Source organism: Manis pentadactyla, chromosome 2, assembly GCF_030020395.1.
Source record: "Manis pentadactyla isolate mManPen7 chromosome 2, mManPen7.hap1, whole genome shotgun sequence".
Taxonomy (NCBI): Eukaryota; Metazoa; Chordata; class Mammalia; order Pholidota; family Manidae; genus Manis; species Manis pentadactyla.
This window is the reverse complement of record NC_080020.1, coordinates 46,790,813-46,814,259: the sequence shown is the minus strand read 5'-3', so window position 1 is coordinate 46,814,259 and position 23,447 is coordinate 46,790,813. Positions and strand designations below refer to the sequence as shown.

The following is a 23,447-nucleotide window of genomic DNA, read 5'->3' as shown; positions in this document are numbered from 1 at the left end:
CCCCACATCAGCCTCAGTGCCAGCAGGCTGGGAGCTCTGGGTGTGGCAGCTGTGTGCAGGCAGGCCCGGGCCAGCTCCCAGGCATTTCTGAGGACTTAGCAGGTGCCCAGATGCCCCTCATCTGCTAGTAAGGCCAGCAATCCTCCAGCTGGCTACTAGTTAGGTCACAAGGGAGTGTGCAGCTCTCTCACTCTGAGTTGGTACCATTTCCTTCAGCACTTGTGCCTAGTAAGGCTCCGTTCCCAAGCCACTAGGTCCAAGGGAGATGGTAATAATAGCACCTACTGAGTCGACTGCTCACCGGGTAGTGCAAAGCACCTTACACACTTACTAACTAAATTTCCATAACTGGCTGCACCAGGTAGGTACAACAGTATCCCCATTTTACAGATAAGAACATGAAGCACAGTAAATCCAGGAGCTTGCCCACAGTAACACATGCTGGTAAGTGGTGAGACCAGGCTTCAAACCCAGGCCACCTGGCCGCTGCACTCCCCACACTCTGCTCTCCCATCTCTTATGAGAGGGAGAACACCAACTCCTTGCCCTCTCCTTGACCAGTCGGCATTCCTTTACTTGCAAGGAAAAGAAACAGAACTTGAGTGAATGTAAGCACAAGGGGAACTCACTGACTGACAAAAATAAATACAGAAAGACAGGTAGGAGGCAGACCTCAGAGCCCCCCTGGGGCCAGGGAGGCAAACACTTCCAGAAACATCTCTGTATGAGCTGCCTTAGTTCTCCTTCTGTGAGAGGGCTGGAACACAGTAGCCCGCAGCTCTCCCTTCACCTCCTAAGAGATCCACCATTCCTGTAAAAAACCAAACCCTAACAAACAAGCCAACCACCAGGGAAGGATCTTGATGGGCCCAGGGAAGGGTGCTGACTAGCTGAGCCTGGGCCATCTGTCCTTTCCGGGAGCCACACCAGTGGCCAGGGAGGTTCAGGGGCCCCAGTCTACAGCCACAAAGGCTGCACCTGCTCCTAGGTGGGGGGTTGGGAGGCACAGGCACAACACCCAGGACCAGAGCAGGGGGAGAGTGATTGTGAGCAGGGCAAGTGACCCACACTGGTAGTTTCTTTATAACCAGGGCCGTGGTTGTGCCAAGAAATAGAAGCACCCCAGGGGCCCCTGCCTCCTCTCTGGACATTCATCATGGCATGGGGCTGCTCTTCCTTCTAGAGCAAAGCCATGCTCAGCACCCAGGATCCAACTAGGCTGCAAAGAATCCCCCTTTTCATAGCTTCCTGTCATTCAGGAGAAAGGATCCCATTTGGTATTTTAAACTGACAAAATCTCCCTCCATACATGGAGGGTCCCAGGACCAGGTGAGGAGGGTGGAGATTATGCCAGGACTGCTCAGGCAGGCAGCAGAGCCTTAGGAGGGCACAAGGGTTCCTCTAGGCCTGCTACCCATGGGCTCTGCAACCCAGGTGTCATTCACCAAGGCCATGCTGAAGAAACCCAAGGAGGGCATGTCCTTGCTTCTCCAAGGAATCGGCTGAGGGCCCTGGGAAGGGAAGCAGGAAGCAAGGCAGGGCGTGCATGATATGACATGAGAAAACACAGTGCGGCCTGCCCAGCTCCTTACTGCCCATCTTCCCCTAGGGCCCACCCAACCCTCACCCAGCCCTGTGCTCTGGCCGCCCCTGTGGATCCAGCCAAGGCCCCATGTGTCCTCAGTGAAATCAGGTCAGAGAGCATTCCAGAAGCAAGTAAGGGAGTCAAGCGGACGAGAATCTGGACGGCAGAACAAAGCCAACCTGTTGGCCAAGGAAACTCAATCCGATTATGCCCTGGAGCCCCTGTGGCCAGAGCAGCCTTGTGACCGAGAAGAAAGGGTGCTTTCATGGGCCCGGCCCTGCCTGCTGGCAAAAGGGGCCCTACAGTTGCCCTGCCCTCTTGCCAAAAAGCCCCAGGGCTCTGCTGGCCCCTCACCCAGCCTGGGGATGCGTGTAGGGAAGGGACCCCTTTATCAGGCCTCAGAGGAGATAGGAGGGAGGTGGGAGAGGGACATCAGGAAACGCCACAGACAATGAATGGCTCCAAGGTTAAGGCTCTGGAAATAAAAAAGACACTGAGTGTTTGTCCTGAAAATTGGCTCATGGACGGATTAAATTTAGGAGTAACTGGGGCAGATACGCAGGGAAGCATGTTTCCTTAATGAGCCCATCTTTATTTAACTGCTTAATCATTAACTGGGCCAAAAAACCTGGAGGTGACCCCAAAAGTCATGACAATTAAGACAGTGACAGATTGAACCCTGTCCAGCTGTCTCAGGGCTGGGCTCCTGTGACATCGAGTCCCTGTCCCTGTCACCCTTGTCATTCTGATGGGGCAAGGATGGGCTGCGCTAGCTGCCAGGGTAAACCCCTGTGCTACAGCTGCTTTACCATTTCATTTTCCTAACAGAGAGGTGACTGGGATGAGCTCGGGTGCTCTGGGCTGTGCGTTGTCCTTCCGCCCCAACATCACCGCCCAGCCCCACCCTCCAGCCCCTGCACTCCCTTCACTATACTTCTCACCACCACCCCCATTCATTCATTCAATGAAGTATTTTCAAGCAACTGATAGATGTTCGAGGACATCAGGCTGTTGTCCTCGTGTTTTTAACATTAGGTGCTAACAAGGTTTATAGTGCTGAGACGCAATGAAGAATGCTTAACCCATCTCAGCCAACTCTTCAGATATTTCAGGTATCTGCTTTTGTTTTTGTTTTAAAGAGGAGCTACTTAAATCATGTAGTAGGCATTTCAAATGCACGTTTCCCTATTTCTGCTAAAAGCAGATCCTAGAGGACTTCCAAATGGCGAAGTGTCACCTTCACATTAGGAGGTGAAGACAATCAGTGGGAAGTTCAGGATGCACCAACACCTCCCCAGTGCCATCCCGTTGGATTACCTGCCATGGTGGGCATGTCGCCTAGTTGCACTGTCCAGTGCAGTAGCCACTGGTCACACATGGCAATCAAGCACCTGAAATGTGGCTGCTGCACTGGAGGAATCACAGGTTTAATTTCACTTAATTTAAATTAATAAGTTTAAGTTAAAAGGCCATGTGTCGTGAGTGGCTCCCCTTCTGGACAGTACAGACTTAGACGGTTCCTTATGTAGTGGGACTTCTCTCCCCCTTTAGGCCAAATCCTTACTCTCACCAATGCATTCATGACAGCAACTCTCCTCCCTAGCATGGTCCATGGTTATGGAGGTCTTTCAGGCCCACTGAACTGGCAGATACCTTGGGAAGGAGGTCTGGGAGGAGGACACCTGTGGCTCAGAGAGAAAAGGTGTCTTTCCCAACGTTTCTAAGCACTGAGGGGCTAAATGGGAACTGAGGCCTCTGAGTCCCGTGTGCTTCGCAGCAAGGCTTTGCCTCCCACCTACGCCCTAGTTGCTCCAGGCTCCTAGCAGAACTGGGATTTATATCTCCAGGTGAGCCAGCAAGGCTGGCTGGTGGAAAGTGGTCCCCACTGAGCACTTTGAGCCATAAGATATAAACATTTGCACCAACAAACAAGCATACATACCAAGCACCAGCCATGTGCCAGACTGTGCTGGCCTTGGGTGCACAGTGTTGGACCCAACAGACAGCTCCCTGTCCCCTCTGCAGGTCTCAGCTCGGTGAGCACATCACGGACACCCAGCTGGCTAAACTGGGAGGCTGGTGCTTTAGAATCAAGGGGACAAGTCAAAAGAGTGCAATTTCCTAGTATCTGATTTTCATAAGGGGTTGTGCACTTAAAAAATAAAAAAAAGGAAGGAAGGAAGAAAAGACAGAAGTTTCAATTGACAAATGTGCTTGGGGATCAATTAAAATAGTATTTTCCATTCGGGAGACTGACAAATGCTCATCAGCATTTTAAGGAAAGAAACAGAGAGGAGGGAGGGGGTCAGGGAAGTGGGAAAAGGCCTGGGTTTGGGGTTGGCCTACCTCGCTGCTAAATCCTTGCACTGTCCCACTTACCAGCTGGGTGGCCTTTGGTGGAAGCCTCTATGAGCCTCAGTTTGTTACACATGTAACATGCGAATGACGGGAACACTGCCTCTTACATATGATAGCATGTGGGTCTGCGCCTGGCCTGGGGTATGCACCGTGATGGACGGTTTCCTTTTCCTTCAACTGGTGGGAACATGGAGGGCAAGGAGAGGAGGAGAAGTAGGGGAGGTTGATCGGGGATTATCTGGCCAGCCAGGCAGACTTCGATCACCCAGTGAGGAAGGGAGAGCCTTTAACTGTTAGCAGGTTCCCTGCAAGCATGCAACACCCTGGTCAGTGGAACTGAGTGGAGCACAGGCATCTTGCTCTGAGCCTCCCAGCTCCTCATCGGCCCCAGGTTGTGGCCCCTTAGGCTGCCTGTCTCAGGCAAAGGTCAGCTTCCCGGGGAGACCAAGCCAGACCTCAGAAAGGATAGGCTGGTTCATGCACACACCCACTCATCGGGAACCCACTGTGGCCCAAGCCAAGGCCTACAAGAGGTGAGGGAACTCCTGGGGCCGTAACAGAGATGGCCTATTAGGAGCCAGCATCCACACAGCTCCCTGTGTTCTCTCTGGTGTGGGCAAAATAAACATAACATTCGCCTCCCTGAGGCCACATCTTTGGATGGCAAATCAAAGACTTGGGCTGAGTCCTGGCTCTGTGACTTTCCTGCTGTGGACAAGTCACCTCCTCTCAAATCCCACACACTAGCTAAGATACTTTAGGAAAGTAAATTCAGCCATCCAAGCCTCAGGGGGTGAAAACACTTGTTTTACTTGGGCAGCTCCAGCCTTACCTACAGGAAGTATTCTCTAGCGCTGTGGTTCTGGTCCCTGGACCAGCAGCTGCAGCACCTGGGAACCTGCTAGAAATGCCAGTTCTCAGGTTCCATCCCAGATCTACTGAATCACAACTCTGGGGGTGGGGCCCAGCAATTTGTTCATTTCAGTGAGGCCGCCAGGGGTTTCTGATGCTCCTGGAGTCTGCAAAGCACTCTATTAAGTGGCAGCTGTCTGAATGGTCTCAAAAACCCCTTCCAGCTCCCAGTCTGACTGTAGCTGGTAAGGGCTGGGCTTGGGGTAAGACAGAACTGGAAGAATTGGGCAGGCTGATTGCTCTCTGAGCCTCAGCCTCCTCATCTTTGACATGGCAGTAATATTTAACTTGCAGTTTGCCTCAAAGCACCACAAGTAATTATCTGAGTGTCTGAAATGCTGGAAGAACTTAGAGACTGGTAGTTGCTATTATTGTTGTTGGTTTTCTTCTTAAACAATCAGGTATGAGGGATTTTTGTTCTTAAAAAGGGTCAAGTTTCTCTGGCATGAATCCCCACCCACCCTGTCATCATCCCCCAAATAAGGTTCCCATAAGGACTGGTGAGTAAAGTGCCAAAGGGCTGGGCCTCTGCTACCCATCAGATGGGAGGTTTTTCACCTTTGAATGAGACGGAGGATTTCAATTAACCAGGATTACAAAGGAGGGCCTCGGACGCACCATATGGCCTGGGCCTGGCCTCCCTGTCGTCCTGTGTGATCTGAGGCTCTTGTGTGAGATATTAACATAATATCCTTTCCAAAAGCTATTACAGAGTCCCAGGCAGCAGAATGTTATTTGGTGGCCGCAGCCCGCCCTCATCAGCAGTGATGAATAAACAAGCTAATCAAATCAGCACAAATTTGCACACGGGCCTGGCAGCTGGGCCTGAAAATCACTATGGCAAAGGCATAATCCTGCCACAGGATGACTTGACTAATGGGCTCCCGATGGGCAGCAGGCCCTGGTGGGCTGCCTGGCAAGTCTGTGTGGTAAGGGCGGCTGCACCCACAGGCAGCCACAGCCACAGTCCCAGAAAGGACAGAGGCCACATCAACAAACAGCAAATGGGGAGGAGCAGGAAGGGCAGGCACTTGTGCATCAGTCTCTCCAGCCTCACTGAGTGTGTGTGCGCGTGCGTGTGCATGTGTGTGTGTGTGTGTGTGTGTGTGTGTGCATGTGTGTGTGTGTGTGTGTGTGTGTGCGCGCATGCGTGTAGAGAGAGAGATTGGACCCCACGTGCACACTCCCACCAGTTCCTGAGAACATGGACTCTGGAGGCTGCGCTGGTTCAAGAGTTCAAAGTGTCAGTTCTGTCAGTTGCTGGGTGCTCTTGAGCAAGATACTTAACATCTCTGAACTCAGTGTCCTTATTTATAAAATGGAGACAATGAGTGTTCTTAACTCTTGAGGTTATTGTGAGTATTAAATGAAACATATCATACAGTTTGTCACATAATGAATGTTCACAGTGAATGTTCAACACACAGTAGTTATTATTATTATTATTATTATGTTGAATAAATTTCACCATGAGCCTACTATGTGCCAAGCCCCAGGCTCTGGGAAAGCCAAGTTAAGGATGCTGCTGCTCTTGCCTTCAAGGAGCAAAACATAATGGGGGCCATGGACAAATGAGTAATTATGATGACTTCCCTCATGGCGCTGTGAAAGGCGAGAGGGGCTGGGCACACAGAGCAGGGCACTCAGGCCTGAGGACCTGGTTGTCCAAGAGGAGTGACACTACAGTCCAGTTTGGGAAGTGAGTTGGGATCATAGTAGAGAGCAATAGCAGAGCTGGAATCCCGCAGGCAGAGACCCAGGTGCCTGGCTGGGCATCAGGTGTCCCCTGAGGGGCAGACAGGCACGTGCTGCCTAGACCAGGGTGGCTATCTGCCCAAAGGCTGGGGCTTCTCAAATCTGAGACAAGATCAGAGGCCATGTCTGAGGAGGCTGGGATAAAGGGACACTTCCTACTGGAGAACTTCATCCGCCGTATCTTGGCTCCAGGCATATAAACAGTAGAGGAAGCCCAGGAGGCTTTCTAGGGCAGAAGGAGAGAGAAGTGGTGTGGAAGGTGCCTGCTTGCCTGGCTTCACTGCCTGCTTCTGCGGCAGGCTGGCTGCTCTCTGAGCCTCAGCTTCCTCATCTTTGAAACAGGAGTGATGCTCGACTTCCATTTGCCATAACATAACATAAGGCTCTTCCCAGGCTACGGCCCCATCCAGAGGGGGAAGGTCACTGGCTCAGTGAGCCCACCTTTAGTCACCTTTCTCCTTCCCACAGTGCCACAGCCATGGAAGCCTATGTGATTGCTGACTTGATGCTTATCTCTATAACAGCTTCCTTTTAAAAAACTTAAATCACTAATTTAAACAAAAACTTTATACCACTACCACAGCTGAAGAGCCAGTGCCATGGGCCATTAATGAAAGATAGCTGTACAAATAAAGTGAAAACAAAACAAGGTTATACACGTCTTGTTAGGTGCTGTCACTTCCTGGAGACCGGGTCTGAGGTGGTGATGTGGGTGGGAGAGACTAGCAAGCATTCTAGCAGGTGCTGAGGCCACCCGGGCACCAAGGTGAGACTCTCTCCTACACAGGCACCAGGATCCAGGGAAAATGGAAGCGGGACCACAGTCCTCACCAGTTAATTCAGGGTGATTTATGGCCAGGGGTATGGACCACCTCCTTGTTCTTGCAGACAACAAGGTACTCATCCCACTGACGTGCTCTGCACTTTGAAATTCTCAGCTGGCCCCGAGAATCTTGAAAGCCATTTCCAGCTATAAGACTCTTCAATGCTGTGAATGTATCAACTCTTTAGAATAGGTAGAAGTGATCAGACCTGGGACACCAGGCCACTCTACCGGTCTTGTCTGAGCTCCTCCCTAGTCGCACCCAATGATGCAGGCCAGGACAACTCTCCTGAGATGAGATGTGCCCAGCCATGTGGCCCCTGGGCAGGAACCACCTCTCCCTCAGAAGATGGCAGTGACAGTAGGCTCTCCTCAGATCCCTGGACAGTGACCTCTCTGGGAGGACCACCCCATGATCCCTCCCATTCCTCCATCTCAGGGACACCTGTTTCCATGGACTTTCTTCACCCACCAGCCCATCTCAACCCCTTGCCCTCAACTCTGGCCCAGAGACTTCACCCCTTACATCCAGAATGGAGGCAAAGCCCACAGCAGCCCAGGCAGCCCCTGATTCCCATGCTGAGGCCCTGAGCTGCTCCCTCCTGACTCCACAACTGCTTCCCTTTCTCAGGAGACCTGGTTTCAAGTTCCAGCTCTGCCACTTACCTACTGGGGTTTGGGGAAGCTCACCTCACCTCTCTGAACCTCAGTTTCCTCATCTGTAGTCAGGATTACAATATTAGTGAACTCACGGTGGGGTGATTTTGACAATCAAATGAAATAATGTCAGCAAATACATTTGCAAACACAGCAAAATGCTGCCCAACCAACTCAACAAGTGAATGAGTGAGTAACTGAATGAATGAATGAACCTAGTAGGCTTGTAGCAGATAGAGAACCAGACGTAAAGTGTAGAGACCTGGGTTCTGGTCCCAGCCCACTGCTAACTGACTGCAAAACCTTGGGCAAATTGCTTTGCCTCATTGGGCCTCAGTTTCCCCATTTATCAAGCAAAGAGATTGGACTTCAATTATGGCAAAGGCTGTTGCCAACTTTAAATGGTAAGCCATCACTCAGGATATACAACCAGCAAGCATGCTTCTGCAAGCCCATGGTTTACTTGAGAGGCACAGTCACCCATAATTTCTCCAGCGCTGGGCAGCACAGCCAGGAAAGTGGTTAAGTGAGTGGGCAAGAAATAGCAATCTCTTATTTGCAGCAGAGTAGGCATAGCATTTAACAATATAGGTAAAAATACCAATCTTGTCATTTCTTAGGCTTGTGACAATCTTCAGGAAGTAATGTGAGCTGTGAGCCCCATTTTCCTTGTGAGATAACTTTACCATTCTCTCTGGACTTGCTAGGAGAATTGAATGAGAGTGTGGATTCTTACTAGTTGCTGGTTCTTGCTGCCTATACATACCAAATTCTCAACAAGGCTAATTTTATTTTTTACACTCTTAATTATTGTCATCCTTTCACATTGAACTTAAGGGTCTAAAACTAAAGGCAGGAAGGACCTCAAGTGAAGCCACAGGGTTTTGGGGGTACCCTGCTCTTCAGCCATCCTACTCCCACCACAGCTAGGGCAGCCAACTCTGGGTGGGCCCAGAGGGATCACAGAGGGGCTCCTGCTGTGAGGAGGACAGGCCTCCGGGATGGTGGCACCCTGGCCACTTCCTGTCTCTTCCCAAGCAGGCCAAGCACACTCTGCTGGCTCTGGAGGCCGGTGTGGAGACCACCGCCCCCCATGCTACATCCCTGAGTCCTCCAAGGCCCATGCCATAGCCTGAAGGACCAGAAAGGAAGAGTGCACAGTCAGAGGTGCACCTGCATGCTCGGCATGGTGGTCACCACAGCTAGATGGGAACTGAGACCCTAAGTGAATCCTGGTGCCACCCCCCACCAGCTCTGACCTGTATGCACAATTCCACCCCTCTGTACCTCAGTTTCCTCCTCCATAAAATAAGGATGGTGTTGTGAGGATGACATTACATTGTGTAGGGAACCCAATTAGCACAGTCTGGTTCTAGTTTACAGTCCACGCTCCATTGATCAAAATTGTTTTGTTTTATTTTTAAGGGATGAAAGTTGTTTCCCTTTAAGCTAACTTTGTTAAATGGCAACCTGGGATTACTAAAGGTGAAATCAGGAAGCATTCATCCGAGAAACTCCTCTTTTAAATGTGTACTTATTAGGTTTCTGATATGTGGCATGCCTCCTATACAAGGCCAAATAAGCCAACACTTCAGTTGAATTAAACCTGCTTTTCTTAGCAGAGAGACAAACAAGATCAGCTGCAAGAGTCAAAGTGCCCATGGGATTTTTAAAAGCATGAGTCGTCCAAAGTCAGCAAAGGCGTCCTCATAACGGACACTAGGTCCTTGGGCACTGCTTCTCCTATTACAGTGTGTATAGGAATCGACCGAGGGGTGGGGGAATCTGTCAAAATGCCCTTTCCGATTGGGGAATCCAGGCAGGGCCTGAGACTCTGCATTCTAACAAGCTCCCTGAGGAGGAGGCGGCTGCTAGCCCTGCACGCTCTTTCTAGCAGGCTCTGTGCCATCCCCACCACAGGCGAGAGAGACCATCCCGCTCAGCTGCTTCCACCCCCACTGCCTGCCTGCCATTCAGGTGTCCCCGGGATGACCACACGCCTGCTAGCACCGTGATAAAGGTACGAAGCCCTTTGAGAATGCCTAGACACCTCACTGTTGGCCAGGAAAGGGAAATGTGGCAAGCAAAGGACGCACAGTGGGGCAGGGGCTTACATGTCTATGTCTTTGCAGCCAACTCCTCACTCGCCGTGGCTGGCCCCTTTAAGTCCCCAAGTGGGTTACCTCACGGGGTCTCAGACTGTGACCCACATTGGGATGGAGGATGTTCCCAGGGGCCCAGAAGGTTCAGGCCACCTCAACCTTGGTCTCAAACCCCAACATGCAAGTTTGTTTTTCTGAGCAGCTTTCACATTCAAGCTCCTGTTCCCTGTGTATTATTTTTCCTGTCAGCAGGAGGGGAAGCCTTTGCCCTAGCACGTCAGGGATCTCAGAGGAAGCAGAAAGAAAACTGACACACACAGAACTGGTCCCAGGGGCTTCTTACACTGAGCCTGTAAACAGGAAGTTGCAGGTACACTCTGCAGGAATACTCTGGAGTTTGCTGCTTTGTTTGGCTGCCATGCGGCTCACTCAGATAGATAAACTGGGGAGAGGATTATCAGAAACTCACTGAACCTGCTTGCAGCCCATCCCCACACTGACAATGTTTGGTGATAATCAGGGCTGCTGGGCAAAGATTTGCACCTGAGGAGGGGCTTGAAGAGGGCAGGTGGGCGTTGCTACAGTCTTCCGGCATGTGCCCTCTGATTTCTCTAAGCCACTTCCCAAAAATCCCTCCGTGTCACCCCCAAAAAGAAACATTGCTCAGGGCCAAGAAGGGTAGAGAAGCCATGCCCTGGATGGTGGCTGCAGCCAGCCTAGCTTTCAGCAGCAGGCAAGAGGAGGAAGGCAAGATGGGGTGCCCGCTATTAGCTTTCATTATTGTTCCATGTTTTCAGAGTGCCCACTCCGGAGGGGGTTGGGAGAGAAGAGTTTCGGGATTTGTTCAGCCTAGGTATACATAAATAGTAACAAACAAAATGCCTTTTATCAGCTATTTCCCAGGAAACAGGGAGAAAATTCTTCTCATGGCCAGATTATAAAAGAAGAGCCTCTCCATTCTGGGAGACAGCCCTCTCTTCTTCCCTCTCCCCATGCGGACACTAAGTCACTGTTCCTGACACCCACCGGGAGGGCCCCTCCTGGAAGGCAGGCAGGGGTGGGCTGCCGGGGTCGGGCAGCTGCTCAGAAGACAGGTTCACTGCCAGCCAGAGCACAGAAATGCTTTCCCAGGCAAGGAGAGGTTACGGAGCCTGCTGGGTAAACTGGGAATTACTAACCACAGGATGAGTAGAATCAGAACTGAAAGCTGGTTGTTGGCTTTACTGGGAGTTGTAAGCACACTAGGAAAAAATTGACAAATATATTTTAAATACTTTTTTCCCCGAACTAGGAAGAGGCACTTCCAATAATTCTGTCAAGTGAAGCACTCTAGTGTTCTCTCCTGCTGGTATTTCAAGGCTGGTTTTGTTATTTCTTCACACAGATGGCCTAGGAAACACTCTCTATATATTTTTTTATTTCTTCCTTTTTTTTTTGCCCCAAAGAACTTGAGTCTTTCTAATCCTCCCATTTTTTATTTTCTTTCTATTTCTTATTTTGATAAAATAGTGACTTTACAGAGCCTTGGAGATGATTTACATTACAGGAGAATTTGAGATTCTTTATCATAAAAATAATAAGTCCAACCTCCTGCAATTATTACCATTTTATCCAGCACTTACAGTGTGTCTGGCTCTGTGCCAGGGCCTCACACCAGGGCTTCTCAAAGACTGATGTGTGGTAGGTAAGTAGTTCTATTTTTAATCCAACTGGTTTTTGGTGTGTTTGTTATTGAGCTATATGAGTTCTTTATATATTTTGGATACTAACCCTTTGTAAGATATTTTCTCCCATTTGGTAGGCTGTCTTTTCATTTCCTTGATGGCTTGCTTCCTGTGCAGCAGCTTTTTAGTTTGATATAGTACCATGTGTTTATTTTTGTTTTCTGGGTATTTCAATTTGATTCCTGGGTATTTACCTGAAGGAATTGAAAACAGGATATTAAAAAGATAGCTGTGCTCCAATGTTTATTGCAGCCTTGTTCACAATAGCCAAGGTATGGAAACAACTCAAGTGTCTGTCAACAGATGAGTGGATAAATATATATACATATATAAAATGGAATATAATGGAATGTTACCAATACAATGGTGTGTGTGTGTGTGTGGGTGTGGGTGTGTGTGTGTGTGTGTATACACACACGCGATGGAATATTATTCAGCCATGAGAAAGAAGGAAATCCTCCTATCTGCAACAACATGAATGGACCTTGAGGGCACTCTGCTCAGTGAGATAAGTCAGACAGAGAAGGCCAAATACTGTCTGATATCATTTGTATGTGGAATCTAAAAAAACCAAACTCGTGAAAACAGATAACAGAATGGTAATTATCAGGAGCTGGGGATGGGGGAATCAGAGAGATGTTGGTCAGAAAGTACAAACTGGCAGTTAGAAGATGAATAAATTCTGGAGGTTGAATGCACAGCATTGTGATTATAGTCAACAATACTATATTATATACTTCAAAGTAGCTAAGAGACTAGATCTTAAATGTTTGCACCACAAAAAAGAAATGGTAATTTTATGATGTGATGGAGGTATTGGCTCCTGGCCCTACCTCAAGGTCCTTAGCCTTGATCACACCTGCAAAATGGTGGTAATCATTGAAAGGAAGGGAGCGACACACAGCAGCAATTCACCAGAGAATTCCGCTTTATTAGGGAAAGGTGCTGGGTTATGTAGGAAGGGGCATGGGGTGATTGTGGTGTTACTTCTACGGGGCTGGTGGCTATTGGCTAGGTGCTGGGATTAGGGGGGCGAGGGGTGATTGGGGTTCAAGTGGTGCCGGCGGGAACCGAGGACCCGGAAGAGAAGCAGGAGGTTCGCCATCTTATGGGTGGGGGCCCTTCATTCCCCCCTTCTCCTCTATGGGGTTGTGGACGTTGCTTTCTCTCTAACTGCTTCCTGCTGAACGGGGGCGGAGAAGGGAGTGAGGGCTTGAGGACTGGGAGGAAAGGGTTGATAGGACTCCCCACAGTAAGGACGAGTAGATGTGGACTTCTTCAGATTGGTAATCAATGAAGGTTCCCTGTAACCATAGGTCGAGGACTTGATGATTCCAATGGTGCCAAGAGGATACGGGTGCCAGAAGCCAGGCATTTGCGGCCACTGTTCCCAGGAACAGTTTCCAGCGGAGAGAGGGGTCCATCTCAGCGTGTGGTGAGGTCACATGAGGGTGAGGGATCTTCTGTGGCTAAAAGCTGGTAGTTCCTGAGTAAAAGCTGGTTGAAAGTTTGATTAGAGATTTTACCAACTTGGGATTTGATAAACTTTACAAGGCAAGAAGAGACAGGCGAGGAGAATGATTATTATAGGGCCTACAATGGGTCAAAGCCAGGTAAGGAAGGGGTTTGTTAGTATTGAAGAGAATGGGTTGGAGGAGTAATACTGTGGGTACCGGGAGTTACCCATGTAGTGAATGGCGCAAGACCAGTAGGGACATCCCCCGTAGGTGTCTGGCCATCGCCTGCAACAGGCTTGTTTTTGGTCATAGAGGAAGCAGAGGTAGGGAGAATAAAGGTAGCTGCTAGTGAACACTTCGGTGGAGGGAGGAAAGTGGAGGTATGAAGGCTCGGAGCAGCCTTTCAGAGGGCAGTCTGATGTGGCAATGAGGGCAGTAATTTTTGTTTGATGCTGTGTGTAATTCTGTCTGACTTTGAATAGCCATACAAAGGAGGCTGGTGTGGCGGGGAAGACAATAGGAATGAGGAAAAAAGCGAGAGAGAGCGAGGGAGCAGTAAAGGAGGAAAAAGTCATGATTCGGGTATGGATGGCAAAGGGGGTGAACGGGATTTTGGAGGAAAGAGGACAGTAAGGTCAGGAGTCTGGAGGGAGGGAGAGTCTGTAAACTTTTGTAGGTTAAGAGATCCTTTAGGTGATGTGGGGGCAGAATTGTAAGGGGCACCCCGAATGTCAGTTTATGAGCTTCCTTCTGCAAGAGCTGTCCAGTGGCTAATGCCCATAGGCAGGGGGCCCATCCCCGAACTGTGGGGTCTAATTGCTTGGAAAGATAAGCTACTGGGGCAAAGGATGGGCTATAATATTGGCCTAGGACTCCTAGAGCTTGACTGGACCTCTCATGAATGTATAATGAGAAGGGCTTCGACAAATCAGGAAGATGGAGAGCTGGGGCTTCCACAAGGGCTCGACGGAGCTTAATGAAGGAGTGTCGGGGTAAGGAGGATAATGGTTCTTCAGGGGGGCCCTTGCTGAGGTCGTATAGGGGTCTTGCCAACAGGGAGAAGTTAGGGATCCACGCTCTAAAATACCCAGCCAGGCCTAGAAAGGAAAGGATTTCTGTCTTGGTTTTGGGAATGGGCAGGTCAGAGAGGAGCCATTTTCTGTCTAAGGTAATGGACTTTGTTGAGATAGAAGAAATCCGAGGTAAGTGACAGAAAGGGAAGAGATTTGAGCTTTGACAGGGGATACTTGGTAACCTCTGGAAGCTAGAAGGTTAAGTAGGGAGGCAGTGTCAAGTTGAGACTGTTCCCACGAGGGACTGCAGAGTAGAAGATCGTCCACGTATTGTAATAAGGTGGACTCGGAAGCCTTGTGGCAAAACTGTCCAAGTGAGTTGTTCAGAATGTCTTGTGTATGGGTCCATCCAGGTGAAGGCGAAAAAATCTTGGGAGGAGGGGTCCAGAGGGATACAAAAAAAATGCATCTTTGGCATCCTTGAGATCTAGAACTGAGAAGTGGGAGGCTGAGGCAGGGATCTGCGATAAAAGGATGTATGGATTTGGGACTAAGGGATGGGTAGGGACGATGGCCATATTGATGCGGCGAAGGTCTTGGACGAGGCGGAAAGATCTGTTGGTTTTTTTAACAGCTAATATGGGGGTATTAAATGGGGAGTGAGTGGGTCTGAGGTAATTTTTGTTTAAAAGATCTTGAATGATGGGTTGGAGGCCTATGAGGGCTGAAGTGGTTAGGGGGTATTGGGCCTGACAGATATACTGAGAGGGGTCATGTAATTTGATAGAGGCAGGAGGACATAGAGCTACAGAGGGGCTTGTAATGTCCCAAGCTTTGGGATTTACAGGGTGTATGAGGGTGGGACTGGAGCTTTCATTGGGTAGAGGGGAGTCGTCGGCTAAGAGGGCCATCAGAAAGGGAGTACTGGGGGCTGTGGGAGTGGATATAGTTATGGAAACATGGAGGAGAGAAAGGATGTCCCGTCCTAGTAAGGGGATGGGACACTGAGGCATAACCAGGAAGGAGTGGGAGAAAGGTATGGGATTGTCTTGGATTGTGCATAAAAGGGGGGGGGGTTTAATGGGAAAATCTGTTTACCTCCTACCCCGACTATAGGAGTAATGGCAGGCGTGGTAGGGCCCCGGTATTCCTGCAAGACTGAGAAGGTGGCTCCTGTATCTAGGAGGAAGGAGATGGGGCGACCGTCTACTATTAAAGTAACCCTGGGCTCCTGTTTGGTGATGGAAATGGTCTGGCGAGAAGCCCCCGGGCCCCGTCCATCTTTTTCTGCCAGCCCCACTATGGCGGGCTTAGGATGGGGGTTGTTCGTCCAGCCTCCCCTTCGGGTGGCTGGGCAATCAGACCCCCAGTGGCCCTTTTTGTGGCATCTGGGGCATGGAGTGGTAGGAGATCTGGGGGAAGGGCACACCCTTGACCAATGTCCTTCTTGTCCGCACTTGAAACAAGCTCCTGGGTGGGGGCTTGTTTGTAGAAGGGCGCCCAGGTTGTGGTTTTATCAGCTGGGCCAACATTCGGAAATTGGCCTGATCAGCCTTTTGTTTATGGCGTTCTTTCTCCTCCTCGCGGTTATGGAAGACTTTAAAGGCCACTGTTAGGATCTCAGTCTGTGGGGTAGCAGGTCCCTGTTCTAACTTTTTGAGTTTAGCTTTAATGTCGGGGTAGCTTTGAGCTAGGAAGTATGTCATAAGGACATGTCTCCCATCAGGAGTTTCTGGGTCTAGGCTGGTATACTGTAATAGGGCTTGAGTGAGTCTGTCTAAGAACTCGGAGGGAGCTTTTGAAAATTGACTACTTTACGAGCTGCCTTTTTCAGACCTGCTATTAAGCAGGAGGCGAAATATCTCGAGAGCGGAGACCCATGGCGGTGTTATAATCCCAGTGTGGGTCTTGTTCGGGGACAGCGGTGGGGCCAGGGGGATAGGTGGGGTCAGTCCTGTGGGTTTCGGTGACGTGCATTTGGGCGAAGTCCCAAACTTGTCTACGCTCTTCAGGAAGGAGGGTATTGGCCAGGAGCATGAAAATGTCATGATGTGTGAGGCTGTATGACTGGAGGGTCCATTGAAACTCCCTGATATATGTCGTGGGATCAGTGGAAAAGGAACCTAGGCGTTTCTCAAGTTGGGCTAAATCTCCTAAGGAGAAAGGGACGTGAACGCGCATGATGCCTTTGGATCCTGCTACCTCCGGGAGGGGGGTGATAATTTTGGGAGGCCCTCGGTCCGAGTCTGAGGGGGACTGAAGGGTTCTGGCTCAGTCTGTGGGGGAGAAACAGGTGATGGCGGCAAAGACGGAGGAGGCTCCTGGGACTTAGAGGGGGGCTGAAAGGCTCAGGCTTGATCTGCAGGGGGGTGAGGTGGGGGAGGTGATGGTGGTGGAGGAAGGGGGAGGGGCTGCTGTAGGAGAGGAGGGGGAAGGGAGTGAACGGGAGGCTTCTGCGGGGGAGACGGCTTGCAGGCTGGGAGAACTTGGGGGGAGGCGGGGGGAGGAGGAGGCGGCAGCGAGGGAGGCGGGAGGGGGAGGGGAAAGCTTCAGTATAGGAAATCTCCTTCCATTTTCTCAGGCGCTGGCAGTAGTTAAAGGATCGTGAGTGATGTTAGGATCAAGAGTTCCCCCTGCGGGCCATTGGTTGTGATTGTCTAGGGGGTATGTCGGCCAATCTTGGGAGCAGTATTTATGGAGAAGTTTTGGTTTTATATCAGGCATCAGGGAGAGGGTGGCTAGATACTTGAGCAGGCATTCAAGAGGTGAACTTTCAGGGAGGGATGAGGAGGCTCCCATGGCTAAAGGACAGAGAAGGAGACAAACAGGGGAAGACGAAGGAGACCCTCGGACTGGGAGCAGACGGCAAGGAGACAAAGGGCGTCCCCGATGATCCTTGGGGGTCTGCGGAAACTCGTATATGAGTCGGAATTTCTTAGGAAGTGCGGGTCGTCACCCAGACTTCTCTAAGAAGGCAGAGTGCCGGAGTCACGAGGAACCTAGTACTAGGAGTTTTTGGCGGAAGGAACGGAAAGAGGGGTGGGGGGAAAAGGGAGCGTTCTCATCCGCAAAGGAGTCACCTCGTTTATGGCTGTCGGAGGAGGGGCCTGAGGGTCCGCCGCAGCCGTGAATGCCTAAGGCGGGGAGAGTTCCCTCCTCGTCAGGGAAGAGTGGCCCACTCTGGGGGAAAACTTACCCAAAGGCCAAAGAGGAGTGGTGAGTGTGAGGAGCCAGCGCCGGAAAAAGAGGACGAGGGCAAGCTGCTGCTGGTGTTGGGGGGAAGACGGGGCCCAGTTGGGGTGTCCCGTCTCCTGGGTTTCAGCACCAATGAAAGGAAGGGAGCGACACACAGCAGCAATTCACCGGAGAATTCCGCTTTATTAGGGAAAGGTGCTGGGTTATATAGGAAGGGGCATGGGGTGATTGTGGTGTCACTTCTACGGGGCTGGTGGCTATTGGCTAGGTGCTGGGATTAGGGGGGTGAGGGGTGATTGGGCTTCAGGTGGCGCCAGCGGGAACCGAGGACCCGGAAGAGAAGCAGGAGGTTCGGCATCTTATGGGTGGGGGCCCTTCAATCATTTTGTAATAAATATAATAAATGTATTAAATCAACCTATTGTACACTTTAAACTTACATGATGGTACGGGTCCGTTACATCTCAATTAAGAAAAAGACTGATATGTAAACAAACCACTTGTAGAGTTTGTCTTCAGTGTCTCTGGGAACCTGGGTGTCTGCATTGCTAACAGCTCCCTGGAAAGCCACCACTGCTCGGCCCCTGGACCACATGTTGAGTAACAAAGCTGATACCACCAATCTCATCTCATGCTCATATCATCTGGGTGAATTGACTTTTTTTTTAAAGGAAGCTAAGGGGTTTTCCCTACAAAAGTGAAGACAGGCCCTAAACAGTCTTCAGTTTGAGAACAGGAATTGCTGACATGGAAAGGTGAGCAGCTATAAATAAGATACCTCTGGGCAGGGATATGCCCAGGCTCGAGACATTCTTCTTAGGCTACAAAAGACAGGAGTAGGGACCTTGGGCTCTATAGACAGAAAGAAGCAGACTCAAGTTCTAGCTCTGCCACTTACTAGCTGGAAGGTTCTGAGTGAGTCAGCTCTGCTCTCTGAACCTTAGTTTGTCCATCTGTAAAATGGAGGTAAACCTACCACCCAGGATGGTTGTAAAGGGAAAAATCAGAAAACACATATAGAGCACTTCACAACTGCCTACCACCTAGTACCTGCCCAATACATGGCAGTTATTCATGGATTCCATCAACTTAATGAGCACTTACTAATTTCCAGGTCTGTGCTACACAACAGAGGAATAAAGGGAATAGACTGATGTCAGAAAAACAATGGCCCCCAAATATGTCCATGTGCTCATTCCCCAAACTTGTGAACATACTGCTTTATGTGGCAAAAGGGATTTTGCAGGTGTGATCAAGGCTAAGGACCCTGAGGTAGGGACGGGATCTTGGAGTATACCAGTGGGTCCGACCTAATCACATGAACTAGAAAGTGGAAAAATTTTTCCTGGTTGCTGTCAGAGAGAGAAGCAACATTGTTAACTTTGACAATAGAGGCCACAGGCCAAGGAATGTGGGCAGCTTCTAGAAGCCAGAAAATGCAAGAAAATGTATTCTCCCCACAGCTTCTAAAAAAGAACAGTGTAGACATCTTGATTTCAGCCCAGTGTTAGACTTCTGACCCAAAGAATTATAAAATAATAAATCAGATTACTTGCCATGAAAATGTGAGGTGAGATGATAGAGAATGAGTTTGGGGGACTGAGTGCCCAAGAAGTCATCTCAAGGGGGTGACGTTTCTACTAAACCCAAACAACAAGCAAGGATACAGAGGAGAATGGCCTGAAAACAGATGTAGGCAGAGGGCCTGCTAATTCAGGGCTTAAAGAGAGAGCAAGCTATGTGTGTTTTCACACAGAAAGGGGGCCAATGAGGCAGAGCAGTATATGAGGTTGGAATGGCCCCCAGAGGGCCAGGCCATGAAGGAGTTCAGGCTCTAAGTGTGATTTCCATTAGTCTGGTACATTGTCAGCCCATTCTGTATGTCAGAGAGAGTTACCAAGACCTAGCAGAGCTCCAGAGGCCTGGCATATCAGTCTGTAAGGACTGCTATAACGAAGTACCAGAGAGTGGGTGGCTTAAACAACAGAAATATATTTCCTCACAGTTCTGGATGGCAGAAGTGCAAGATCAAGGTGTCAGCAGAGTTGGTCTCTTCTGAAGCCTCTCTCGTTGGCTTGCAGGTGTCTTCTCTCTGTGTCCTGACATGGCCTTTTCTTTGTATGTATCATTGTCCTAATTTATATAAGGACACAGTCATATTGGACTAGGGCTTACATATATGACCTCATTTTAATTTAGCTATCTCTGTCAAAGTCTTGTCTCCAAATGCTGTCCCTTTCTGGGGCACTGGGGATTAGGACCTCAACATATGAATTTGGGGGGGATATGAATCAGTCTATAACACCTGGAAAATATTGGTTCTTGGTGATGTTAGGGATTGTATTACCAAAAGACTTCTTAGGGAGAGAACTGTATGTATCTGAAAGAAACCCCTTCATAAGCCACTTGGTGGGGTGGGGGAGACTTCCCACAGAGCAGCTTCTAAAGTTAATAGTTGACCTTCTGAGAAGATGGAATTCTGTAACAACAGACTTGAACAGCAAGGGAACTGGGGTGTGCAAGTCCTGCCTGACTCCAGCACCTGCTAGCATTTAGAAGTTTGACTTATTTTTCAAAAAATGTGGCATTACTGAATCCACCTTGGATGGCATCGAGAGAAACTGTGTCCTCACTTGCCAGGCACAGCTACCTGGAGATGGGATGCTCTCTGGCTAACGTTGCCAAATCTGTGGTGAAATCTAACTCTTCATGAGAATTTAGATCAACTTTGTCACAAAGCGCTTTTCACAGTTCATCTCTTTAGAGAGTATCTAGCTATCAGCTATTTATCCCTTGCTAGAAGATTATCAGATGCCATCCAATATCAAAACCTATGACAAAGAAGAAACTCACATTCATGGCTAGAAAAAAGTGATGACATCCACCAGAATTTCATTCAGGGAGAAATAGAAGTTGGAATAAAGCAGTGTGTATTCAATATTTGAGCAGTAAGCACTCAATACTTGGGTGAGGGGTGTAGAGGACCAGGGCTGCCATTACAGAATTCCAGAGGTCAGTTCCTGGAGCAAACTCCAGAATACACCATGAGTAGCACCCCCTGGAGTTATGCAATACAGAGGTACTGGGGAGACACCCAAATGGCCTATTCTGGTTACAAATGTGATCCCAAAACTACCTTCTGGCAAAGGTGGGTTTCCTGGAGGCCTTTTGTCTATGGGCCCCAGGAATTCACTGAATTCAATACCATGAAAGGTGGATATTACTTTGCATCACTGGAGGGAAACCAGGCAGAAGAGGGAAAACACCTAGTCTTTGTAAGTGTACAACATCAGGTTGTCCGAGATTCAAGAATTTGCTGTGAATGTGGGATGGGCCTCTGCCCCCTGATCACACAAATCTTTAATAAAATCTAGGCAAATAGATGTTTTTGTGAACAGCAGCAAGAGGACTGGATTCTGAGTCCTGACTGAAGCCTGAGTCAGCACATATAGAGGGGGAGACATCAGACATGTAGTGTAATCAGTGGCGGCTCTTACTCGTGTATTGAGCACCTATTATACATACAGGCAGTGAGGCAGGACCAAGGAACACACTTATTCTAAATGGACATGCCTGAATATTTTGTGTGTGATAAAATATATATAACATAAAATTTACCATCTTAACCAGTTTTAAGTGTACAGTTCAGTGGCATTAAGTACATTCACATGGCTGTGCAACCATCACCACATCCATCTCCACAACCCTTGTCATCTTATAAAACTGAAACAGTCCTCATTAAACAGCAACTCCAAATTCCCACTCCCCCAGCCCCTGGAAACCCTCATTCTACTTCCTGTCTCTGTCTACATACTTCATATAAGTGGAATCATCTTATTTCACATAGCATAACATCAAGGTTCATCCATGTGTAACACATATCAGAATTTCCTTTCCTTTCAAGGTTGAATAATGTTTTATATATTTTAAAAACTTGTTTACCCACTCATGGACACTTGTGTTGCTTCCACCCTTTGGCTGTTGTGAATAACACTGCCATGAAGTGGAGTGTACAAATAGCTGTTTTGAGTCCCTGCTTTCACTTCTTTTAGGTATAAACCAGAAGTTGAATTGCTGGATCATACGTTGTCTGTTTAATTTTCTGAGGAAACACCTTCCCGTTTCCCACAGGGACGGCACCATTTTACATTGCCACCAATAATGTACAAGGTTCCAATTGCTCCATATCCTCCTCAACCTGTTATTTTTATGTATTTTGTAATAGTAGCCATCCTAATGGGTGTGAAATGGTATTTCACTGTAATTTTAATACACATTTCCCTAATGACTAGTAATGCCGAGTAGCTTTTCATGTGTTCATTGGTCATTGGTACATCTTCTTCAGAGACAGATCTGTTCAAGCCCTCTGCTCGTTTTTAAATCGGATTGTTTGGGGTTTCTTGTTGCTGTTGAATTGACAAGCCTGAATTTTTAAGTCCCTATGAGACTGATCTCATTTTTCTGACCCTAAGCCACCCCCCATTAACAAAATAAATGATCCACAATAATCAAAGACTTCCAAGCATCAAAAAAATGAACACCATTTCTAAATCCCTGCTTCGATACTGCTCATGCAGCCTTCAGCTTCTGAGACAAAATTGGGACTATCTAAGATCTGAGTACAGGCTTATAGTCCCCCCCAGTTTGCCGCTCTCATCTGGTAACCTTTAATTTGCAGTGGGTGGACATACCCTTCACCCAGTCCCAAAACTGCAGCTACTGAGGCCTGAAAAACCCCAAAGCCACAGACATGTGCCCCTGTGAGCAGCTGCCCTGTGTTGACTGTTTCCACTTATGTGCAGCTGGTTTTCCTTGGAAAGCAAAGGAGACCGTGGGATAAGTATTGAGAAAAATCCATCTCTCCTTGGTATCCCAAAACAAGACAAAGTGAATCAGTGCAGGATTGAGGCTGTTCATTCTTAAGAACAGATTTTTCTTGCTTTGATACATGCAAATTTGAGCCCTGAGGAGACTACTAACAAGGAAAGGTCTAGAGGAGGAATCCCAACTCTGCCAGCTCTTAGCTTTGAGACCCTAAGCCAGCTACTTAAGTCTCAGTTTCTTCATCTGAAAAATGGGAACAAAATTGCCATATGCCATCAATTCTAAGATGCACAACTGTTCACATTTTAGCAGATCTGAAATCAGAACATGTCATACAACCAACAGAGCTTCAGGTTCAATTAAAAATGGCATTACCTGTTCAACAATGTTTTTGTGAGGACTGAAGGAGATCACACGTACAAAATGGTGAGCCTTGGCTGTGATATATAGTCTAAAATACACATCACCAAATCATCCTGAACCCCTGTCTCCAGCTCTGGGTCCCCCCACAGTTGCCTAGGGGGCATCTTAACTCATCAAAGCAGGACCCTGACTTGGTCAGGGTCCCCCCACACCTGCTCCTCTTGTCTTCCCCTCCTCAGCAAGTGGCACCACCTTTCACCAGCTGCTCAAGGCCAAAAATCCTGAGTCCTCTTGCCCTCATGCCTGAGACAAAATCCATCCCCATGTCTAATGACTCCATCTACAAAATATACTGGGAATCTGACCACTTCTCACCACCCCCACTACTACCATCCTGGCTCCAGTCACCGTCTCCTGTTGCCTTTGCTCTTACAGCAGCCTTTGGACTCAGCCGCTGGCTTCCACCTTGCTGTGTCCCCTCCTGCCCGTGGACACTCTCCAGCCACACCACAGCCACGAGGATCCTTTCAGACCTAAGTCCCTCCCCTGCATGGAACCCTCCTAGCTCCCTCACTCAGAGCACAACCCACACCTCCACTGGCTACCAAACCCTGCAGGACCCCGCCTCTGATCTCTCATCCTCCCTTCCCATGATGCTGCCCCTTGGGCAATGGATCCC

General features: G+C 49.0%; 2 long non-coding RNA genes across 2 annotated transcripts in view; one reads left to right on the top strand and one right to left on the bottom strand.

Moving 5' to 3' along the window:
- The window catches only part of LOC130680710 (uncharacterized), a 141,213-nt gene that overhangs the window by 83,467 nt on the left and 34,299 nt on the right, over positions 1 to 23,447 (bottom strand). The window lies entirely within an intron of this gene.
- Positions 9,878 to 23,376, top strand: LOC130680711 (uncharacterized). The gene is made up of 5 exons (XR_008993777.1): positions 9,878 to 10,110; positions 10,445 to 10,562; positions 11,484 to 11,554; positions 11,713 to 11,876; positions 23,008 to 23,376. It is a non-coding gene; the product is annotated as an uncharacterized LOC130680711 (long non-coding RNA).